We start from the raw sequence: 6969 nt of genomic DNA, 5'->3' as shown, positions 1-6969 counted from the left end.
TGTCTTCGAGGTAGCGCATAGCGTCGGCTGTGGTAAGGCGCGCTCTGGCCTGCTGACAGTTCCCGCGGGTCACCGGCCTCTGTTCTCCATCAAATGACACTCGCCCCTCAAGGTAAGGCGCGCTCTGGCCCGCTGACAGTTCCCGCGGGTCACCGGCCTCCGTTCTCCATCAAATGACACTCGCCCCTCAAGGCCGGAACGCGAGGTCACTAAAAGGCCGGGAAAGTGGTCCCTTGTCCTGGGATGTGCTTGGGAGGGTTGATTGATGAGGCCCGCCGTCTTGCCACGGGGCCAGGCCTGCCGAAACGAGGCCGCCCTGGAACGGCCACGCCAATTGGGGAAGATAAAGCCCGTTTCCCCGCGGCGGCGGCGGCGGCGGCGGCGTTCGACTCGTGCCGACACTATGGAAAGGGGGCCCGGTTGGGCTTAAACCCCTTCGTTCTGGTCGTCACTCTCAAAGAGCATGGCTGGGTAATTGATGATGCCGCTGTCATCTGGGTCTCCGTCTACGCCGCGCCGTCGAACGCGGAACCTCGTAGCACACACAAGGAACGTCACAACGCTGTACACCACAAGCAATCAGATGCTGTACACGGTCTGGCCAACTTGGGAGGCACAGAAGTTGATTACAACCTAGAAGATGAATTGGCAACACACCTCCTGTTTTGTTGGTCTGTCCACTTATTACAGGTATGTTATTGAGCTTGCAGCCGTGCTTAAAGAGCAGAAAATTTGTATCTGTTAAATTTTCAACTAATATATTCTTTTGCAGGATACCGGTTGGGTATTATTTTACGATGGCCCTAACTGGAGGACTAGAGATTCTTGCCCTTAAAGTAATGGCATCTGTCGAAGAAGCAGGCTTTCAGTTGGCGAGGCTAGTTGCAGACAATCATCAGGCAAACTGCAAACCTTTTTCAAGCTTTCAGGTGGCCCTATCAAGCCTGTCATAATGTGAGCAGTCATTCTGTGCTGCATCATGTAACGCATGTGTTGCTATGAATATTTCTGTGCTTAATCTGTGCCATATTTGCATTCTGGCTATTGTGTATGGAATTTATAATGGTGCTTAAAGCTGACATAACTGTCATTATTAATCATTGTTTTCCTAAGAACCCTCTAGATGAAAGTCGGCAGCTCTACTTGTCATTTGACTACTGCCATATCTTGAACATAGTCAGGTAGCAGTTTCACGATGAAAAGAGAATTTTCAGAAACAAAGGGAAGCTGATCCTGCCAGATTAACTTAAGGTAACAGACAATGCCTTTTTGCTTTGTAACTTTTGTAGTATTATGCTAACCCTTCATTTTTTCGCAGGTTACTCCACAAGGTGTAGGAACAGCAGGGCACATTTAAAATGGTTTGCTGCCTGACAAACAAGCACCTCTGGCCAAGTAACGTAGAGAAAATTAGTGTCAGTAGAACTGTTGACATTTTCTCACTGCAGGTAAAATATGCATGGATGAATTTTTAAGAGCGTCAGCTCTTATGTTTCTCAATTTCTTGGGGTCTGCTACCACCTTAGCTCTGCATGAAATTTTCCCAAGTCTGAGGAATTCAGGATGGCGGTTCCCATAGTAAATCGATATAGCAACCATTGGAGTACCTCACTTTAATTTCATTCATATCAATTCTCGTAAACCAAACAGCTAACGCTCTGTACTTCGTCGTCCGGACGGTGGCGGCATCTTTTTGTGTGAACGCTGTATATGAATATAAATGGTTACAACAGTTTCTAGTACTGCTTAAGAGCTCCCCCAGTAGCACAAGGTGGCGGGCCCATGCGGGCCCGACATGGGCAATGAGGACTGGTGGCTGCCCGCAATAAACCTACATGGGTCCCTCGTGGGCTCAATGCTGGCAAAAAAGTTTTGGGTTGCCCATTTTATGCCTGAGTGGGCCCCTCGTCAGCTACGCATGGGCTTAAAAAGAGCGGCCAGCCCACCTGGGTCCTACCACAGAAACATGCGGGCAACAGTGCGGGCTCTATCATGGCGAAGTGTGGGCAGCCCCTCTTGGGGCTGCCCGTGCAGCGCCTTGAGGGAGCCACGGTGGTTTTGTGTGGGCAGAGAGATAGTATTCCCGCCTTCGCCCTACATGGGTCCTGTGTGGAAAATACAGGGGCTAAACTTTGGGCTGCACAGCGGCGAAGCGTTGTAGGCATGCAGTTTGGGCTGTCTGAGCAACGCCTACATTGGTCCCGCATGGGCTAGGCGTGGGCACGTTTGTCATTTCCGCATCTTCCCCGCCTTTATCCTAACCAGGGTATGGAAGGGCTAAGCATGGGCTGCATGCAGTTCGTGTGCATAAAATATGGGGTTGCATAATGGCGAAGTGCGCGCAAACCCAATAGAGGCGGCGCCTGCAGCACCCTCAAGGATCCAAGGAGGCTAGCTGCGTGTGGGCAAACATACAATATTCCCACCTACAGCCTACAAAGGCACTGCGTAGAAAATACGTTGACGGCGCATGGGCCTATATCAGCCATTCCCACACATTCCCTAGATATCTGGTAGAAAAGGGCTATGTGTGGACTAGGCAGTGGCAAAATGTGTGTGCGTGAACCTGGGCTATACGACGGTGAATTGCGGGCAACCGCGATGGGAGCTTGCCGTGCATCACTCTGACGACACTGTGTGTGGAAGCAGGAGTATATTTCAGCCTGTAGCCTTCGTAAGTCCTGCGTCGATTATTCTGGTGTTTGCGGTGCAGAAACATCACGCGTAATGTTACCGATCGTTGCCCGGCGACACCTATGGACATGTAGTTCCACTTACATTAGCCTGGCTGCATATCCTACATTACATGTAAAAGGGCTGCATGGGTACCACAGCGATGGAGCATGGGCGCATGGGTGAAGCGGAGGCATATATATATATATATATATATATATATATATATATATATATATATATATATATGCTCAGTATATGGGCTGCCACTCAGCACGTTGATGAAGCCAGACGAATGTGGGCAAATAGCTTGCATTCCCGCCTTCAAGCTAAATATATTCTGCATAGAATATGCAATTATGCATGTAATTTGTGTTATATGCGCTTCAAAATGGCAAAGCATATAGGTAGACGAATTCCGGCTGCCAGCAATAACTGAGGCGGTGCCCTCTTCCGACCTATACCCTGGTACAAATGGTTCTTGTCAGTTTTGTTGGAGGTCATTTGATAATTTGAACTTTTTATGGTCCCTTGGTGTTCGATTTAACGAGATTTTGCAGTAATACACATTTTGTTGAAATCTACAATAGCACCTTTGAGATTAACCTTTTTTTTTTGAAGTTGAGTAAAGCAGACTTGTTCTGCAGATCATATCTTTGTAGCATAAGGCGAAATGTGGTTTACGAGAAACTTAGTGCTGTGCTAAATAATATGCAGTGAAAGCTCTTTAATCCGGTCGGCAAAAGACCAGAAAGAAAAGAGAAAAGCTAAGAAAACAATTTGTAAAGTTGTTCTGCAAGGAGCTGAAACATTGTCGCCTGCTTTTGACATGAAAACTGCACGGCAATGATGCACGGAGGCGCGGAGCGCCTTAGTCTAGCTGCAATTTTGTAACAGTTTGCAGTATATATTTACCATGACGCCACGCTAATAGCCACGCGCCAGCGCCTAGCGTGCTTCCCAACGCCGTTCAAATCCAGCGCGCTGCTGCCAGGTCACGTGGCAGGACGCAGCACACCCTCCTCCCCTCCTCTCCCTCGGTGCATTTCCGGAGTGATATCCGGCTAGGCCTTACGCTGCGCCGTGCCGTGCTCCGTGCTGCTGCTGTTCGGGTGCTGTTTGTGTCTGATTTCAAAATCGTTCCTTCAAACTTCCGTTTGGATTTTTTGCTTATAGTTAAGCATATCAAGAAAGCGCTTGAAGTTCTTCTGCAATTGCACGATCAATTGCTTGAAGGTCCTGCATCTTTTCTTTCACAGTTTTTCTAAGACTGTTTGATTTCGCAATATATGTGATGTCATTTGCTGCTTCAGCTTTTTCGGAGTAAGTCTGCAGCTGCCGTCAAGTCCACAATAGTTTTTTCTAGTTTCTTTTTCTTGCGTCTGTTGGCTTCAATTTCATTTCCAATAAGGCTTCTCTTTGACTGCTTCAACTTCTGAGCTTCTTGCTGCTTCTGCTCCTCCAGGTACGCTTGGTACCGGTTCCAAGCGGCTGAAGTAGATGTCGGCAGCTCCTTTGTTATTGCAACTTTATGTATGCCTCCCGCCTTATCTACGGCATCGCACACAATTCTTTGCGATACATACGACATTTCCTTCATGTTTTCAACGGAGATGTGGCGATTAATGCTAAATCCTCTTTCTACAGTAGCCTGACCATCACTTAAAATAAGCAGAACTTTGACCACACCCAAGAGGTTTGAGCATGAAGAACGGAACTTCAAAAGATTGCAAAAAACTCATCCAAAATCTTGGAATGCTTCCCAAATGATCCAAGGGTGTGCTTTTCTTCCTGGAGCAACTCTGTGTACTCGGCGAGAACGGCATCTCGCTGGTGCTCGCTCAACCGGTTTGCTTCAATGAGGGCACCCAAACCTTTCCTGAAGCCTGTAAGGCACTCATCCGGCCTCTAACACATCCGCACAGGATCTAAAGAAGAGAGGGCCCTAGCAAGAGGGTATCTTAGTGGGCTTTTACCCAATATCTTCTTCGTTGGATTATTCAGAAACTGTTCGCACTCCATCTTAAATGCAAACACATCCTTTGCACTTATCTTGACAGCTTTCACGACTTCTGCTGCATGCCCAATGTCTACTTTTTAAAGGGGAGCGTGGTTCTTTGGATCATCGATGCCAATCTTCAAGAGGCTCAAGATTCCAGCAGACGCTGCCAACACAGAGCACTTTACATACCTTTTCATTAGTTTTCTCACTACACTTTCAAGGTCATTTGCTAAAAAGAACACCACAGGTTTGTCACCTTGGTATTCAGTCAAAAATGGCTTGAATACCATTGCGATTCCCAGAGCAAATTGAAGCTTTGCTGGCGTCAGCGGATCAGCGCAGGCATCACACACGCTGGAATGCAATACACTTAGGCAAACTTGTTTCACTCTGGTACATTGCACATACTTGTTCACATCGGGCCACAAAAGAATGGCGCGCTCAATAACAGGTACATTTTCAACCCAGCGATGCGAGACAAAGTTGAGAGGGTATGTTGTCTGGCCAGTAATAGAGGCAAAGTCATCTCTCCGCGCAGGTGCATCATGAAACAGGCCACTTAGGCTTGAAAGGAGGGTATCCAGGCACCACTTGCTGGCCACAACACCTGCTCTGTACGCATTGTGCAGAGTGTGAAGAGGACAAGTCCCCAACTCCAGGCACTGAACTTGATAGTTGTTCTGAAGGTCACTTTGCAAATTTTTGAAACATTTCAAATTCACATTGGGCCCATCCATAGACAAGTGAACTATTTTTGAAAGTGGCAAACAATCCAAGGCACTCAAAAGCTTTTCCTGGATGTCTTCTGCCGTACTATGTCCCATGAAGATTGATGTGCAGCACCTGGTGGTTACACGTTCAGAAATGGCGTCCTAGTACCGCACAGGGATATCCATCTGCTTCCGCTGAAGGAAGTCGTTCAATGACTCATCGAACAGGACAGCGTAAGAGCTGCACTGCTCTATTTCGCGCTGCAAACACGAGAGAAAATACGGCCACAGGCCGTGACAAAGGACTACGCGCATTTCTTTTCACCGCAGGAGAAGGCTTTCGCGATTTAACTGTCGGGAAATATCTTTTGGAACAGTTCCCCTGTGTGCGAAGATCAATTGTATGAGTAGCGGGAAGTTGCCACTTTCTAAGTCCACAGTACCTCAGCATCGGTCACAAGTTCGTTCATACCGCACGCATGACGCAAGTCTGATGACACTGAAGGCATGACGCTTTCCGGTCGCTCACCGACAGTAGCCGCCACGTAGTCCCGAATCGAGTTTCCTTGCGCTCCATTTTTTACGTTTGCAATGTGCTTTGCGCTTCTCATGTGGCTTGTAATTGCAGACTCGCACATGGAGGAAACGTCAAATGCTTTACAACACGCCCTACAGTTCACGCGATGACAGTCCGAGGGATCCGGAGCAATCCACTGCTTATAAACATCATGGTCCAGCCAGGACCGCTGAAACTTGCACCTTCCTGGCATAGCGGAAAAACTTGGGAAGTTTTCTTCACAGCCCGTGAGCCACGCTAACCACGAGGAAATGGTCAAGAAACAAGTACACTGGATTGACTTGGATTAAGACTTGATGAATGTGGCCAGACACTCTGTCAATTCCGCTAAGCCTAGCCAAGCGTAAAATTCAAGGACTTCCCAGCACCTGAAAAAAAATTCAAGGATTTCCAAGGCCTTGAATATAGCATTTTAAAAATCAAGGGTTTTTAAGGGTTTCAAGGACCGCTACAAACACTCATTTACCATACTCCAGCTTGGGTCGCACAAAAGTTTTAAAAGCAAGCTGTTTAATAGAGGTGGATAGAGCGAAAGGTTACGATGTAAATAGCCAAACGCACGATTAGCAGAGTTTATTATGTGGTTAACATGAGAAGTCCAAGTTAGGTCGTGGGAGATATGCACACCGAGATATTTGAATGTTTCATATATTGCAATCTGCATGTTATTGATAGTATAATTGGCCTCAACATAATTAAGATGGTGAATAGACATTAACACGGTTTTCTAAACATTTAACATCAGCCAAGATTTACACCAGTCCTGTGTTTGAGGTCAATATGTAATGCCAAATGCTCGGCAGAGTTAGTAATTGCTCGATAAATGACACAATCATCGGCAAAGAGTCGGATATTAGAAGAAATATTACAAGGTAGGTCATTATTATATATCAAGGATAGGAGAGGCCTAAGTACAGTACCTTGCGGTACGCCTGACAACACTGGTGTTAAGGACGAAGGGTGCGAGTTGGCATATGCGAACTGCTGGCGGTTAGTTAAAACCCTCG

Source organism: Amblyomma americanum, chromosome 5 (genome assembly GCF_052857255.1).
Source record: "Amblyomma americanum isolate KBUSLIRL-KWMA chromosome 5, ASM5285725v1, whole genome shotgun sequence".
NCBI classification, from domain to species: Eukaryota; Metazoa; Arthropoda; class Arachnida; order Ixodida; family Ixodidae; genus Amblyomma; species Amblyomma americanum.
The sequence above is the reverse complement of the archived record's forward strand: the minus strand, read 5'-3'. Positions refer to the sequence as shown.